The following is an 18435-nucleotide window of genomic DNA, read 5'->3' as shown; positions in this document are numbered from 1 at the left end:
AGATTTGGGACACAAAGATAGCCTCGATACTACAAACCTCCATCAGAACTGACTCTTCACTCGGATTCTGCATCATTTTCCACTCTTCCTTTTATCCTTTTTAAAAACTCATTGTCTTCCTGGGCTTCAATGATTTTACTAATAACTAGTGGCTGGACCTGAACGTGGACTATGACCTCGTATGGTTCTTCTATAGTTATCTTCATGTCAAAGTCCCGTACAACTTTCACCATGTTTCATTCCTTCACCATCAACGGGGCCGCAAGTTCAAGTGCTCTCTTGCGACTCAACGCGTCCGCCACCAAATTAGCCTTGCCTGAGTGGTATCAGATTTCAAACTTAAAGTCCTTCAACGTCTCCATCCAGCGACGCTGACTCATGTTCAGACCTTTTTTTAGTGAAGATGTACTTGAGGCTCTTATGATCACAGAAGAGCTCAAACTCCTATCCATAGAGACAGTGTCTCCATATCTCCAAAGCAAAGACAACCGTTGCTAGTTCGAGATCATAGGTAGGATAGTTCTCCTCATGCTTCCTTAGTTGTCGAGAGGCGTATGCAATCGCCTTTCCTTTCCACATGAGTACGCAACCCAAGCCCACTCGAAAGGCGTTAGTGTAAACGGTGTACTTGACCCCTTGCTCAGGTAACATGAGTACCGGCGCCGAAGTCAGTTTATCCTTCAATTCTTGGAAGGTCGCCTCTGTCTTCTCATTCCAAGCGAACTTAATGTCCTTCCACGTAAGCTGGGATAACGGTCAGGCCATTTTTGAAAAGTCTTTAATGAACCTCCGATAGTTACCCGCAAGACCGAGAAAACCCTTACTCCTGTAACCGAGCACTGTTGCTTACAATCTTGTATGGCTGTTACCTTAGCAAGGTCCACGGATATGTCTTCTTTAGACACAACATGACCCAGAAATTTGATCTCTTCCTTCCAAAAGTCGCATTTTCTAAACTGCGCACGCAATTGATTTTTCTTAAGGGTTTCGAGGACTGCTCGCAAGTGTTCCTCGTGCTCTTCACGACTCTTACAATAATTTGTCGTCAATGAATACGATGACGAATCTATACAAGAAAGGCCTGAAAACTCTGTTCATGAGGTCCATGAATACCGCTGGAGCATTAGTGAGTCCAAACGGCATGACTAGGAACTCATAGTGCCCTAAGTAGGTTCTAAACGCCATTTTCTGCACATCCTCCTTCCTGACTCGCAACTGGTGGTACCCCGATTGTAAATCGATCTTTGAGAAGTATTGAGCACCTCTCAGCTGGTCGAACAAGTCGTCGATTCTAGGCAACGGGTATTTGTTCCAGACCGTCACCTGGTTTAGCCTCCTGTAGTCTATGCACAATCGCAAAGTGTCGTCCTTCTTCTTCACAAATAGGACCAGGGTTCCCCAAGGCAAGATGCTGGGTTGGATAAAGCCTGACTTTAAAAAATTATAAATTTGAGTCCTAAGCTCCTCCTCACATGGGGGCATGCGATAAGTTGGCAAGGAAATGGGTGTGGCACCCGGAGTTAGATTGATTGTGAAGTCTATGTCACGTTGAGGAGGAAGTCCAGGTATAGGTTTGAACACATCTATGAAATGTTGGACAACAGGTGTGGATGTTAGCGAGGGTCCATCATAACCCTCTTCCAATGAAGTATAACACAGAACTCAATGTGAGTAGTTGACCTGGACCGAAAATATGAAGGTGGCGCCTTCGCTTTGCCGAACACGTGTCAGAGTCAATTTCTGCCTTTAGCAGTCAACCAATTCATGCCCAGGATAACATCGTAATGGAAGATCTTCATCGCAATTAGGTCTACATTCACCACCTTGCCTCCTAAGTTTATGGGGTAGTCACAACATATCCTTGTTGCATTTGAGATAGTCCCTACCACCGCAATGATTCTCACTCCTACAATGGGGGTGGTAGTGACTGCTTCCAGGGCCTCTGTTGTTAAAGCTTGGACTCGAGCTTGCTGCGAGTGATTTGGTTACTACATAGGCCGTTGAGGTGGCCTAACTTGAGGTACAGGAGGACGATGAGACTACTAGCCTAGTCCTATCACCCTCAAAGGAGGAATCTGCATGGTTTGTTGTGGGGGCCTATTAATACGTTGAGGGGGCATGAAACCGTAGTCCCTCATTCTTGAAAAACAAAATGGCTTGGAGTGGCCTACCCTCTTGCAGTAGCCGCATACTCGGTTAGGCTGTGTAAAAGGAGCTGGAGGGACTGCACGCCTGGGAGGAAAGTTCGGGCCGGCCCTTTTCCGACGAAGGATGAGGACTGCCCTTCCATCTTATTCCACAAGCCCAGCTGTAAACGAGCTCGGGAGACTCACTCTTCATCTTGTTCTGACCAGAGAGACATCTTTATAAGTTCAACGTGTGACCTGATATTTGCGCAACATATCTTTAAACGAATGCCACTCCTCAAGCCCTCAGTAAATTGCCGCATCTTGGTCGCCTCATCTGCAACTATTCGGAAAGCGTAGCGCAACAACTCAGTAAAGCGGTTTTCATATTGTGCCACGAACATCCCTCCTTGTTGGAGGCATAGGAATTCATTCTCCCTCTCATGTCGGTACATCTGCGGGAGGTATTTCTGATTAAAGCGGGTCTCAAATGCTTCCCACGTCCATATGTGATTCGCTGGAATGGTCCTGAGAACACTCTCCCACCAAAAATCAGCCTCCTTCTCGAAGAGGTAGGAGATTAGCTCGACACTCTCAGCTTCAGAGCAATGGAGAGGTCTAAGTGTCATTGATTTCACGTTCATGTGCCTGGTAAGGTGCATATTATCTATGCTAGGCTAGCTTATTGTAGTCTACCCCTCTTAAAACTTTTTCACATTAATGTTTTACTATAATTTTATTTATTTATTTATATTTTGTAAGATTTGGATTTATGACGACAGTTCCCCTCTATTTAGCGCAAAAATATATGTTTTCAATGTTCGGCCAACACGAAGAGACAGTTGTAGTGGGCTTGAACCCGATACATCGATCATCTACCTAACCAGGTTAGAAGGCTCATTGCATCCCTTCTTAGTCCTGGTGGATCCTGGTCTTCTGATCGGTCATAGCAGTGAGTCCATTAGTAGTCGCCCAGGATTAAGAATTTAGTCAAGCCGCAAATGCTCGCGGGTGTATAGTTTCGTAATTCCGTAGTCCGATCAATCTAAATGTTTAGGGAATGTCCATCATTAAAAAGTTTAAATCTCCTATTTATAAGGTCGTCCTTTGGGTCTTGGTCCAAGAAAGTTCTCATTTTAATTCTTGTATAAATTAGTAATTAATAAATCTCTCACTATGCTTATGGTCAAACGATTATCCTAGATGGTCTCTAATGGCATAAAATTTTATATGTATATTGCCATTTCGATCTTATGGGTAGTGGGCTATGAGCAAACTGCACTTCAGTTTCATTAATCTCAAGAGGGAAAGAATGATCGAACGTTAAAAGGTATTCTGGAGGCTTAAAGTTCTAATGACGCTAATAAGGATGTAGGAAAGGAAAGATGAAGAATATCATCTTCTCAATATTGTTTGAACCTCGAGTTCATAAGAGAATAAGAAAACTTAAAATATGTTACTATAATCCCCCTCTAATATGAGCTTACGGAGTATTAAACTACGAAACTCAATTCTACTCAAGGGTCCTAACTTAATTGCACCCAAACAACTTAAATAAAAAGATATATGCATATATATATAATCAAATTTAATCATATGATGATTCCTAGTACGATTATAAATAATTCTTAAATAGACACCAAATACTAGCTTTAATATGAAAAGACATGACTAGTCCATTGGCAACTTGGAGTTGTAGAAATTTTTAGTTTCAATCCTTTCATTATTTGTAACATATTCGTCACCTTTGGTTACTATATTATTTTTTTATAATTTTTATAACAATCCATTATTAAACTTACCTTTATTTTACAAAATTTTGTTTCTTTTGAAGTTCTATAAAAATTATGAAAATTCAGGAAGTAATAGTTGTCCAAAGCGAACGAATTTCTGTTTGTTTCTACAACACCACTACCGCTTGTAACGTTCTTCATACTTAAAGTAACTAAATTATTTTTTAAATTTTTATTATGATTCATTAGTAAGTTTAATCTCACATTACAAAATTTCATATCATTTTGGGTTGTAGAAAAATTATTAAATTCCCAAAAGTGATAGTTGTCTGAACGGTTTTATTTTTTTATTGCGAAATATCTATATTCCTTATCACGTTTCTTATACTTTTAGTACTTGAATTATTTTAAAAAATTTTATAATGATTCATCATTAAGTTTAAATCCAACTTACAAAATTTCATCTCATTTAGAGATGTAGATAAATTATAAAAATTCTAGAAGTAACCACTATCTGAAATTAATAATTTTTGGATAGTTGTCAAATAATTCTAAATTTAACTATATTATAATTTTATTTTATTTTTATTTTATTTTTATATGAAACTAAATTTGTTAACCTCTTTGGATTTTGAATCACCTAAATTGGAGTTATATCGAGGGAGATATGATTTTTCAAAGTTGATGCAAAATCTGCCCAAATCCCTGCGGGGGCAACACCGAAAACTGGCTCCCTGGGCAGGGGCCACACGGAACACTGGCTCCTCGAGCGGGGGCCACGCCGGTTAGGTGGGGGCCCCTCTAAAATCTGGCTCCCCAGGTGGGGCACCTTACGACATGCATATCTCACAAGCCAGAATGAGTTATTCGACATGTCATATATGAATTTGGGGTAGGAAAAGCTACTCTATTCAAATAACATGGTTATATTGCAAGATTCCATCAAGTTAATGGTAAAAAGTCCATTTTACTTATAATTTTACTATTTATAGTAAAGTTTTGTTTAATTATAGTTCTTCATCCTTGAGCCTTAGGATTCGTGTGTAAAATAAAAGTAAGTAGAAAAATTAGAAGAATAAAGTAGTGGAAAGTGAGATTTTTGAAGAAGATGAGTTAGAAGGGGAGATTCTAAAGGTTAATGGGCCTAGGAGGAAATGAGATTCGAAAGACTAGCTTAGAGAGGGGACTTCTCATGGAAAAAGAATGGATTTGGAAGAGAGAGTTGACATCACGTTGACGGCAGCCCTCTTTGGATTCAAGTGGCCATTCACTTGGTGGTTTAAGTAGCTCAAAAGTCTCTCAAGCTCAAGGTGGAGACGACTCGGCCCGTTAAAATCGAAATGGGAGTATGTCCTACCTCGGATCGGATTATTGAACATGCTACTTCAACTGCTTGACTCCTTGACATTGGGTCGTATTGCTTCCAATCTTTGAATTCCCAACTATTAGTGATTTAGATCATTGCTTATGACCTAGGTCTTTTCTATACGTGAACCTTAGGCTAAGACTTCAGTGTTTAGATTACCCGGATGGCTTAGTCCTAGGATCCTATAAGTGTCGCTAAGTTTGATCGCTCCCTCCTACGTCAGTAAATGCGTTATGGCGAGTTCATAATCCACAACCAATTTAATTCAAATCATTGCTTTGATACCATCTGTAACACCTCAGGTTTTCAGGGGCCATGTAGGAACTCTGCCTCCAAATTCCCGAGTGTCGTTTATATCCTAATTATGGTGATTTGTATATAAATCAGTTTAAATGAGCAATAAAGGAATTGGCTAGAACATAAACTACAACCACAACTAACCTACTGAAATAAATGCAACTAAGAAATACAAGTCTATAAGAATATCAAACAGGTCGCATAAGGCGTCGCCAAAAAAATTTATATAAGAAATGCCCAAAAGAAATGGTGCACTAGATCCATACTCAACAACCCATAAACAACCCGCACAGTCTACGGTGATCCACCCATAAGCTAGAAGTAGGAAAGCTCATCTTCCCTATCCATGCTCACCTCGCTCGACTCGTCGAGCTCCGCCTCACCTACATCTAGTAAAGGGTCTGGTTAGTGTTTTAAATCACCGTCCTAGAGTAAGAGTAAGTAGCTAACTTAGTGGGTTCCATCAGCCATATGTTACATCAAATAACAATTCCATGTGAATTTAATAAAAAATACACATTTATAAATCACTAACTAGTCTTTGTTAATGTGTATGCATGAGTTATGTATAATGCATGACCTCACCCACAACACTCCCTCGAGTGACTTCGTCTCACGACCGCGCATGACCAACACTCCCTCATTATGACCTCAACTGTCGAGTCGTCAAATCCTAGTTAATGCGATGTATGAATAATGTCAGTCGAGTATTTAGTTAATTCCATTCATCCAACAGGTTGGAAAAACTGGTACACCCCGACAATATTAATGCCCTCATCCATTTGCGAGACCCGAACCCCTCAAAGTACGAGGCCAGGACCCAAAGATCCTTAATCCCATCAGGGTCTCCACCCCCGATTACAAGCACATGGTGAATGCTGGAGAGCAGGATCGCTCGCGGTCACTACGGAGAGGCTCGTCACCCCAACATAGGCCGACAGCTCGGACACAGTATCCCATTCCACCATGCCTGGCTCACGAGACTGTGAATCAGTTTCCAGCTGTTGTCAGTGAGCATCAGTGGGCGAGGGGTGTTCCAAGTTCCAAATAGGTGTGAACAAACATGGTTAATAAGCATGGTTGGTCAATCGGTGGACTAAACTGCCCAAGTTCGGGCGAGCACGTAACGCACAACATCGAGTGCATGCAACCCATGTAGTCCCACTACTGTCGCCCATTCGTGTCCACCCAAATCAGTCAGTCTGGTCACAGGGCGGTCCAACTAACGGGTCCACCCTCACAATTCTCAGTTCCTGACCAACACAGAGAATGGGTTGTATTCAATATCACTTCTAAGTGGCTAAGGATTCACCTTCAAGTACAGATGGAATTATGCATACGATACATTAAGCATAAAATTTCAGGATATTAAGATGAATGCAACTACTCTTAACAGCATAAGTTAATCGTGTATGCATGTGGTGCCAAATTTCCTAAGAGGCAAAGGATAACACATCACTCATAGTATAAAAATCCAATAAGAAATAAGGCAATCATACATGCTACAGAGAAGATTAACTAAAAATCGAATGTGAAACGAACATGCAATACTAATTTCATGCCCAAATGAATTGAAGACCAATCAAACATCAATTTATCATCGCATGCGTGTTGGGTAGACTTAACATATAGGTTCCTAGCTAGATTTTCTCTAAATTACTCATGCACATCAATCTAACATCCACAATCATTAAATTTATCATAAAATTGGTACTTAGCCACCTAAGGATAATGGTCCGCACCTATAGGTCGTTGAGGGCTTGTAGAATCGTCCTAAGGGTGTTGGACTCGTGGGAGGATTTGCCGAGGTCCTGAGTCAAATGCACCGGCATGTTAGGATACATGTAGGGGCCTAGCTTACAAAACGCATATATGGAGGAGAATGGTGATTACTTGAGAATCTTGCTCTTGTGGTGGTGAATGCAAGGTTCCTATGGTTAGGGATTTGGAAAAAATCACAAATTCCTAAATAAACACCAAGAACTATATGAGATTCATGTAATCCATTTTAGAAAGAACATAGATTAGGAAGTAGGTTTGTTTCTTTCCTCCAAATCGTAAATGGAGTGGATTCGGAGGAGGAAAGTGATCGATGTTAGGGCTTTGATTAAAGGAAACCGATGAAAGGAAGTACTAAAGCTTCCCCACTCCTACTCTCACTCTTCTTCTCTTATTCTTTCTCTCTTTCTCTCCCTTGAAGGATGTAAATTCGTATGAAGAGATGGGGTGCCCAAATGAGGACCTTATATAGTGCCAGATTTGGTGTAAATGGCCCCAATGGTTGGGTTTTTACTATTCTAGCCCTATGAGAGGGTTTTTCTAACCTCTAGGGCCCATTTATGGGGTGTACATATTGATATACACTGTAGGATAGTTAACCCTAATGATGATCTACGTATGGGCATGATCGGCCCGCCATTTGGATGCGTCAATCGACAGATATGATTAGAAGTCTGTTCAACGGTCACCGATAGTTAATCGGGGATGCAGCTATACAAATATGAGAAGGAAAATATCTTTACTCTACGTGTGAAGTTTGGTCATAAAACAAAGTTTCAAAATTCTCAACTTTATATAAGAGTGGACGACCCAATTCACTTAAGTTTCAGCTTTTTCCTTTAGGGTATTTTCACTTCTCATGCACTCGTCCTTTAGCTGAAGTTGAGGGGTTCTGGACACTACCTAGGTCCGACTCCCGCGATGGACGTCGAGCCTAGTAAGACGGACATTATTTTATAATTTTGGAACTAGTGGCCCACTAACGAGCTGTCTAGAGCTTGTTCAGAAAATCGGGGCATTTCTGGAATGAATTAGGTATTGAGATTTCTTATGGGCAATTATTAGGGTTTGGTTAAACTATGTTCATAGTGTGGCCTATTTATAACTAGTGAAAGTGGAGATTTGGTCATGATTACTCTAAACCGTCGGTTTTATGATAAAAGAGTAACGGGGTTGATTTGGTTTATTAGTCAAGATCTGGGCCTTATCTAACTCGGCTTCAAGTAGATCTTTTAATTTAGTTACAATTGTCATAATTAATCAGTGGTAAGTCGGTTAGATTTAGGCTCTATGTGAGCAAATCATGTGTCTAAATTCAGTGTTTAAGTGATCAGGCGGATTCGTTGGCTTCCTACGGTTGATTAATCGGACTTGTGTGGTTCTTTACTGGTACCACCCGTGTATAAACTAACATTGAGTGCTAATGGTCAGTAAGTGATAATATAAGTTAATTACATTTAAAAAAATTCAAGGATTTTTGGAAATCCAAAACAGTGAAAATCCAGGACATTACATTCTTTCATATATCTTAGAATTATTTCTATTTTTCCTCGTAGATTCAAGAAGTCTCTGTGAGGAGTCCAGAGAAGCTCCGTGGATTCGGAGTAGTTATCCTTAAGGAAGACGATGATCGACCTCATCACGTTCATCGCTGCGTAAATTGGTATCAGAGCGAGGACTCCCCTTGGGTTGATGGCAAACAATAAAGGTATGAAACAAAAACCTATGGATGGTGATGTAGGGATTCGTTATCTTTCAGAAAGAATGGAAGCTTTCCATTGAGAGATTCAGTTGACCATGCAAGGGCTGCAGGCAACCCTCAACCGTATTATGGATGCGCTAATTCCACCCCAAGATCAATTTCTGCAAAGCACCATTGAGCTCGGGGCGGAATTAGTGCATCCGCAATACGGTTGAGGGTTGCCTGCAGCCCTTGCATGGTTAACTAACTCTCTCGGTGGAAAACTTTCATTCTGTCTGAAAGATAACGAATCCCTAAATCACCGTCCATGGAATTTTGTTTCATACCTTCCTTGTTTGCCATCGACCCAAAGGGAGTCCTTGCTCTGATACCAATTGACGCAGGGATGAACGTGATGAGGTTGATCACTGTCTTCCTCAAGGATAACTACTCTGAATCCACGGAACTTCTCTGAACTCCTCACAGAGACTTCTCGAATCCACGAGGAAAAATAGAAATAATTCTAAGATATATGGAAGAAACTTGTTAAATAATTGATTGATCGAATAAATGAGTCTACAACCCTTTAAATAGGGATACCAAGACTTGCAATAAGTTTAGGAATTAAACTATAACTAAAACTCCCTAAATTCATAACTTACTATAAATAGTAAATTTACTTTTTATAGTAAGTGTCCTATGTGGCTTAACCACGTTATTCTTCTAATTATTCTAAGCACTTTTCATGTTGGACACAACTCCTAAAGCCCAATGGATGAAGAGTTATAATCAAACTAAAACTTACTAAAAATAGTAAAAAAACGGAAATAAACATGGAATTTGATCGTTGATAAGATGGAATCTCGCAAATTTGGTGTGGGCAACCCGTAACTAAAGTAGCTCGTCCTACCCCAAAATCATATATGGTACATTGAGTAACTCATTCCAGTTTGCGAGATATGCCTGTTTTAAGGTTCTGACGGTCTCAATGACTTCTGCCTCTGATCGGGCCTTCTTTAATCCATCTTAGACATGAAAGTGTCCGCAACCCGCTCTACATCGGCTTGGGTTTGAGTCCTTACCTCGGTGGTAGACTCTAGGAGTTTCAACACGAGGTCTTGGGTTCGATACCCATAGGTGGTAAAATCCCACTACGGCATGTGTGGTTATGCGTTGGGTGCGGTGTAAAAAATAAATAAATAAATAAAGAGTCTATTATAAGGGAGAAGTTTACTTAGTTCATGACTTTTTTGGGGCTTGATATTACCTATCGGTTGGTGACGTTTAGACAACTGTTATTGGGACTGTTGAATGTCGAGTCAGTGACATCTCATTATAAGAGATGTCTCCATGTCTCCTACCAAGAGATGTTTCTCTCATTTTTTTTCTCTTTCCTCTCTTGCCTACGTATACGTGTACGTACGGTGGCATACAATAAATCCTAGTTTTCTTAGGTTTCATGCAATGCTCTCTCTTGTGGTGTGTTGTGGTGGCCTCTACCACAACCACCACGAGCCATGTTTACATTTAATGAGCTTGACAGTAGTAGCAACTGGGTCATGTCTGTGCTGTGACTTTATGAACTGTGTTAGAATAAGCCTACAGTTCTGTAAGTGCTAAGTTGTAAATCTAGCACCCTGAGTTGTCAAATTTTGTTGTGTCAAAACACTTCAGTATGGTTGACTTATTTAGATAGATGGAAAGTTCACCTTCAAGTTCAAATTGATGGAAAGTTCACCTTCATTTGAAGATGAACGTGGTGTTATCTACATCGACATTATATGTGCTACAAGTATGCTTGTTCAACTACAACAATAAGTTGAAGATCATTAAGTCGAAGTACTCAAGCTCAAGTGCATCATTACTTCAATCTTCAAGCTTAAAGTTCAAGCTTATGTTAAAGCTCAAGATCAAGTCTCAAATTCAAGCTCAAGTACACTACTTCAAGCTCAAGTCACAAGAACAAGCTCAAGTACACTACTTCAAGCTCAAGTCACAAGAACAAGCTCAAGTACATTTGCTCAAGTCTCAAGACACAAGTTCGAGACAAGTTCAAGAATTCAAGGTCAAGCTTCATGTGCTTCACAGTGTCCTATCTACCGAAGCGACCGATGGTTCAATTTCAATACTCACATTTAAGGTATACATAACCCTAGAAAGACCTTAGGATTAGGTCATTAACATTACGTGTTTAATTTGGGTCATTGTACTTAATTTAGGCCTTGGTTCGACTAGTCCAAGCACTGGCTCGACCAGTCCAGGGTCTTTCTCGACCTGTACAGGTTTTTACTCAAAAAATTGGATAAGGTTATTTGTTCTTCGACCAGTCGAGTACCCTGCTCGACCGGTCGTGGAGTCTGGCTCGACCAATCGAGCAGGACTCGACTCAAAGTCCAGCAACGTAATTTTTATTCACTTGACTAGTCGAGCTGACCACTCGACCAATTGAGTGAGTCACTCAACCAGTCAAGGGTCTGTTTTATCCAATCGCGCCAGAAATTTTGAAATTTCGTTCGGCTAGGACCAGTTGAGCCGAACCCAGGACTAGTCGAGTGAACCGATTTGCAGCCTATAAATAGTGGACATTTCTTAGAATTTTTCATTCATTCCAAACCAATTCAAGCCACCACTCTGAGAGATAAATCCCTACCATTGTGAAACTATTGTGAGGTATTTAAAATTTATTTTAACAGCCTTTTAGTTATTTAATTTCTTGATCTCCTGATTCTATTATATTTGGAGTTTTGATTTAACCCTTTGTGAGATCCAAGAAATTGAATTCAAGTAGCCTAAGGTTGGATTTAATTTAAAATTCATTTATACCTAGAACCCCTTCTTCTGTGAGATTGAACATTGAATATTATCATCTACAAAGAAGTAGTTCTACCGGCTACATCGAAGAACATTCTTCAGATAAGTATTATATTTCAAATTTCTGTATTTTTGGTTTGTGAGATCCAGCCACGAAAATCTCTATTTGTGGTTTTGACTGAGATCAGCCAGGAAAATCTCAACGTAGGGTTTTTTATTGTGTAAACCCATTGAAAAACACATCTGTAAAGGTTTTAAGGTGAACCTTGGAAAACCTTCTTTCTTAGTGAAAGCCAATATCCCGTGGGTGTGGATATTGGGAGTGGAGTAGTTGTGTGGCTGTTTTCGAACAATTGGTATACACACACGAACCATTATAATTCTTAGAGTTGTGGTGGATGATTGTATTTGATTATGTGTGTGAATGTTGTAATATATTTTATGCTTTTGTGGTGAATGTTGTAATAGCTAGGTTTATTTCATTTACCTCTGTATCAGTTTGAGTTTTTAATACTCACAATTGTTCTAGAAATCAGGTTTTCCTACCATAAGCCATTGGTTTTTAGTGTAAGGTTATCCTTAGAACAACGTTTGTATCAACCTCTCAATACTTGTGTATTTGAGGTTGCTTTAAATTTCTATTATTTGAGTTTATTTTCCGCATTTCCCCCCCCGGACTTGGAGCTCGCCCTTTTCAAGTTCTCACCTTCTTTCTTAAGTGGTTCAATTCGATGTGATCTATCACAAATGGTTTTGAATCACTATATATATATATATATATATATATATATATATAAAAGGTGGATCACAAGTAAAAAGAAATCATCTTCTAAGAAATTTATGTGAGAGATTTCTTATACATAGGAGGATTAGAATGTAAATCAATTTACGTCTTGTCTCTTACTTTCGATTTGTCTTTTTGAATTTTTTTTTTACCATCTTTCCTTTTTTTATGTTTTTATTTCGCTTTCATGAAAAATGTGCAATTATAGTTGCCAAACAGTCACCTCATGACATAGTGACAGTAAACATGATTGAGTCAAAAGCCATGTTAACCCTACTCAAAGAACTATACCCATAATTGAGGCAAAAGCCATGTTAACCCTACTCAAAGGAACTGTACGTAAATCCACTACCCATGTGACGCACATGGCAACACAGGATAAATATGCATGATCCAAACCAGTCATCAAAAGATACGTTACAAAAGAGAAATGCTTATGTGCTCTTAGAGCACCGTAAGTTCTAGTTCTCCTGATTGCATTAATAATCCATTACATCCACGGGAGAAATTTCCAACTGTACGACCAGTATATGGCCGACAACCTTTTAAAGCCTCGCTTTTTACCTTCCATGAATACTCCCCAGCTGTACGGCCCCATTTCTCAGGTCGAAAATGCCCCTGCTTTCCTTCCTGAGGCGGATCGCCTGGTGCTCGAAGACGAGCGCTTACGCTCCTCGAACTCCGAGTTGTACGAACGGTTCAAAAGATATCAACGTTGCATGGGCCCCAATTTATTATATCCACAACGTTCATCCATATTTCGAGATCATTTCGGAGCATTATCAAAAAAAAAAAAAAAAAATCATACCCAAAGATCAATTGGACCACACCACAACTAGCAGCGGGAAAATTGATTTTCACAGTTAAATATTCTGTAGGGCCCACCATAACATATATCTTCCATCCAATCTATTCATAAGGTCACAAAGAGGAAAAACAAATTTCATAATGATCCAAAACTCCTGTGACCCATGAAAGGATTTCAATGGTAGACGTTCAATCCTCCACTGCCTTTTACGGTGTGGTCCACTTGATAGCTAGATCTGACTTATTTTTTGTCTCAAGCCTTAATACGAGTTCACCAAATAGATGGGCGGTTTGGATATAATACAAACATCATAATGGGACTCATAAACAGCTGTAGGATTACAACGGACAAAAAAAAAAAAAAAAACCAGCCTTGATCCGGTCGACCGGGTCATCGTCCCCGACTCACTGTCCCACTGACCTGGACCCTGGCTCGCTGTTCCACTTTGTACTTTTATTTTTTTTAAATTTAAATGGAGAACTTTTTCTCCCTTACATTTTTCTTGAATACATAATTATGTAAATATGTATATATAAATATATAAAAATATTCTTTTATCTCTTAATTCATTTCTTTGTTTATTTATTTAACAAGCATATCTGGTAAACTAGAATGAGTTAGTTAACGCACCATATATGATTTTGGGGTAGAAGAAGCTAATTTAGTCAACCAACATATTAATTTTCCAAGAATCCATCGGGTCGATGGTTAAAAATTCACTTCATGGTCAATTCACTTCACTTCATGGCCATTTCCACGCACTTCACGGTCAATTTACTTCACTTCACCGTCATTTCCATGCATTTCACGGTCATTCCCGCGGATTCCATGTTGATTCACGGTCAATTCAACGCACTTCACGGTCAATTCACTTCACTTCACGGCCATTTCCACGCACTTCGAGGTCAATTCACTTCACTTCACCGTCATTTCCATGCATTTCACGGTCATTCCTGGTGATTCCGTGTTGATTCATGGTCAATTTGACACACTTCACTTCACGGCCATTTCCACATACTTCGCGGTCAATTCACTTCACTTCACCGTCATTTCCATGCATTTCACGATCATTCCCGGCTATTCCGTGTTCATTCACGGTCAATTCGACGCACTTCACGGTCAATTCACTTCACTTCACGGCCATTTCCACGCACTTCGCGGTCATTTCACTTCACTTTGCCGTCATTTCTATGCATTTCACGGTCATTCCCGGCGATACCGTGTTGATTCACAGTCAATTCGACGCACTTCACGGTCAATTCACTTCACTTCACGGCCATTTCCACGCACTTCACGGTCAATTCACTTCACTTCACGCCCATTTCCATGAATTTCATGGTCATTCTCGGCAATTCCGTGTTCATTCACGGTCAATTTGACGCACTTCACGGTCAATTCACTTCACTTCACGGCCATTTCAACGCACTTCGTGGTCAATTCACTTAACTTCACCGTCATTTCCATGCATTTCACGGTCATTCCCGGTGATTCCGTGTTGATTCACGGTCAATTCGACGCACTTCACGATCAATTCACTTCACTTCACGGCCATTTCCACGCACTTCGCGGTCAATTCACTTCACTTCACCGTCATTTCCATGCATTTCACGGTCATTCCTGGCGATTCCATGTTCATTCACGGTCAATTCGACGCACTTCACGGTCAATTCACTTCACTTCATGGCCATTTCCATGCACTTCGCGGTCAATTCACTTCACTTCACGCCCATTTCCATGCATTTCACAGTCATTCCCGGCAATTCCATGTTGATTCATGGTCAATTCGACGCACTTCATGGTCAATTCACTTCACTTCACGGCCATTTCCACGCACTTCGCGGTCAATTCACTTCACTTCACCGTCATTTCCATGCATTTCACGGTCATTCCCGGCGATTCCGATCAGTTTGACGCACTTCACGGTCAATTCACTTCACTTCAGGCCATTTCCAGCACTTCGCGGTCAATTCACTTCACTTCACCATTTCCATGCATTTCACGGTCATTCCGGACGATTTTCACAGTCAATTTGACGCACTTCAGGGTCATTCACTTCACTTCAGGCCATTTCCACGCACTTCGCATTCACTTCACTCACAGCCATTTCCATGCATTTCACGCTAAATGTGATTCATTCACACCATTCACTGTCAATTCACTTCACTTCACCTCATTTCCATGCATTTCACGGTCATTCCGCGATTCGTGTTGATTCACGGTCATGCACTTCAGGTCAATTCACTTCATTCACGGTCATTTCCACACTTCGGGATCAATTCACTTCACTTCACCATCATTTCCATGCATTTCACGGTCATTCCGCGATTCCATTTTTATTCACGGTCAATTCAGAAATGTACGAAGTGAATTGACCATGAAGTGCATCGAATTGATCGTGAATCAACACAGAATCGCCGGGAATGACCGTGAAATGCATGGAAATGATGTTGAAGTGAAGTGAATTGACCGCGAAGTGCGTGGAAATGGCCAATCAACACGGAATTGCCAGAAACGACCCTGAAATGCATGGAAATGGGCGTGAAGTGAAGTGAATTGACCGCGAAGTGCGTGGAAATGGCCGTGAAGTGAAGCTAATTGACCGTGAAGTGTGTCAAATTGACCGTGAATGAACACGGAATCGCCGGGAATGACCGTGAAATGCATGGAAATGAACACGAACATTTTTCTCTAATACATATTTATATAAATATGTACATATAAGCATATACAAATTTTTTTCTCTCTTTTTATTCATTTCATTCTTTATTCATTTAATAAACATTTCTCTTAAACCAGAATGAGTTACTTGACATACCATATAGGATTTGGGGGTAGGAGATGGTACTTTAGCTAACCAACCTACTCAAGATGCCATCAGGTCGATGGTCGAAAATTCATTTCAATCACTTCATGGCCAATTTCAATCAGTTCGTGGTCAATTTCATTCATTTCATTTAACGTTCAATTCCATGCATTTCACGGTCAATTCCCTTCACTTTCACGGTCAATTCGCTTCACTTCACGATCAATTCCATTCATTTCACGGTCAATTCGCTTCACTTCACGGTCAATTCCATGCATTTCACGGTCAATTCCCTTCACTTCACGGTCAATTCGCTTCACTTCACGGTCATTTCCATGCATTTCACGGTCATTCCCGGCGATTCCGTGTTGATTCACGGTCATTTCCATGCATTTCACGGTCAATTCCCTTCACTTCACGGTCATTTCCACGCATTACACGGTCAAATCGCTTCACTTCAAGGTCATTTCCATGCATTTCACAGTCATTCCCGTTGATTTCGTGTTGATTCACGGTCATTTCCACGCATTTCACAGTCAATTCCCTTCACTTCACGGTCATTTCCACGCATTTCATGGTCAATTCGCTTCACTTCATGGTCATTTCCATGCATTTCACGGTCATTCTCGACGATTCCGTGTTGATTCACGGTCATTTTCATGCATTTCACGGTCAATTCCCTTCACTTTATGGTCAATTCCCTTCACTTCACAGTCAATTCACTTCACTTCACGGTCATTTCCATGCATTTCACGGTCATTGCTAGCGATTCTGTGTTGATTCACAGTCATTTCCAGGCATTTCACTGTCAATTCCCTTCACTTCATGGTCATTTCCAAGCATTTCACGGTCAATTCGCTTCACTTCACGGTCATTTCCATGCATTTCATGGTCATTCCCGGCGATTTCGTGTTGATTCACGGTCATTTCCATGCATTTCACAGTCAATTCCCTTCACTTCAAGGTCATTTCCATGCATTTCATGGTCAATTCCCTTCAATTCACGGTCATTTCCATGCATTTCACGGTCAATTCGCATCACTTCACGATCATTTCCATGCATTTCACGGTCATTCCCGGTGATTTCGTGTTGATTCACGGTCATTTTCACACATTTCACGGTCAATTCCCTTCACTTCACGGTCATTTCCATGCATTTCGCGGTCATTCCCGGCGATGCGTGGAAATGACTGTGAAGTGAAGGGAATTGACCGTGAAATGCATGGAAATGACCGTGAAATGCATGAAAACGACCGCGAATCAATACGAAATCACCGGGAATGACCGTGAAATGCATGGAAATGACCGTGAAGTGAAGGGAATTGACCGTGAAATGTGTGAAAATGACCGTGAATCAACACAGAATCGACAGGAATGACCGTGAAATGTATGGAAATGACCGTGAAGTGAAGCGAATTAACCGTGAAATGCGTGGAAATGACCGTGAAGTGAAGGGACTTGACCGTGAAATGCGTGGAAATGACCATGAATCAACACGGAATCAACAGGAATGACCGTGAAATGCATGTAAATGACCGTGAAGTGACGCGAATTGACCGTGAAATGCGTGGAAATGACCGTGAAGTGAAGGGAATTGACCGTGAAATGCATGGAAATGACCGTGAATCAACACGGAATCGCCAAGAATGACCGTGAAATGCATGTAAATGACCGTGAAGTGAAGCAAATTGACCGTGAAATGCATGAAAATGACTGTGAAGTGAAGGGAATTGACCGTGAAATGCATGGAAATGACCGTGAATCAACACAAAATCGCCGAGAATGACCGTGAAATGCATGAATATGATGGTGAAGTGAAGCGAATTGACCATGAAATGCGTGGAAATGACCGTGAAGTGAAGGGAATTGACCGTAAAATGCATGGAAATGACCGTGAATCAACATGGAATCGCCGGGAATGATCGTGAAATGCGTGGAAATGACAGTGAACTGAAGGGAATTGACTGTGAAATCCATGCCTTTAAACATTTCTGTGGACAAGACATATGTTTATGTATCCCAAGGGTGTCATACATGCATCGATACCGATATTGTGAACACGTACTGTGAGAAATTCTACCAAGTTTACTAATGTCATAGTGACTCATCTGAACAAGAAAAACTGAGTTGCGTTATGTTCGTAACGAATAACAGATTTTCCTATTGTACACTGAGTTTGTACATGTGTCGTCTATGGTTGGTTTATCCTCACCATTGATCTGATGATCGAGCCCACCTCCTCCACTT

Source organism: Magnolia sinica, chromosome 16 (assembly GCF_029962835.1).
Source record: "Magnolia sinica isolate HGM2019 chromosome 16, MsV1, whole genome shotgun sequence".
Classification (NCBI taxonomy): Eukaryota; Viridiplantae; Streptophyta; class Magnoliopsida; order Magnoliales; family Magnoliaceae; genus Magnolia; species Magnolia sinica.
Note: the sequence above shows the minus strand (reverse complement) of the source record.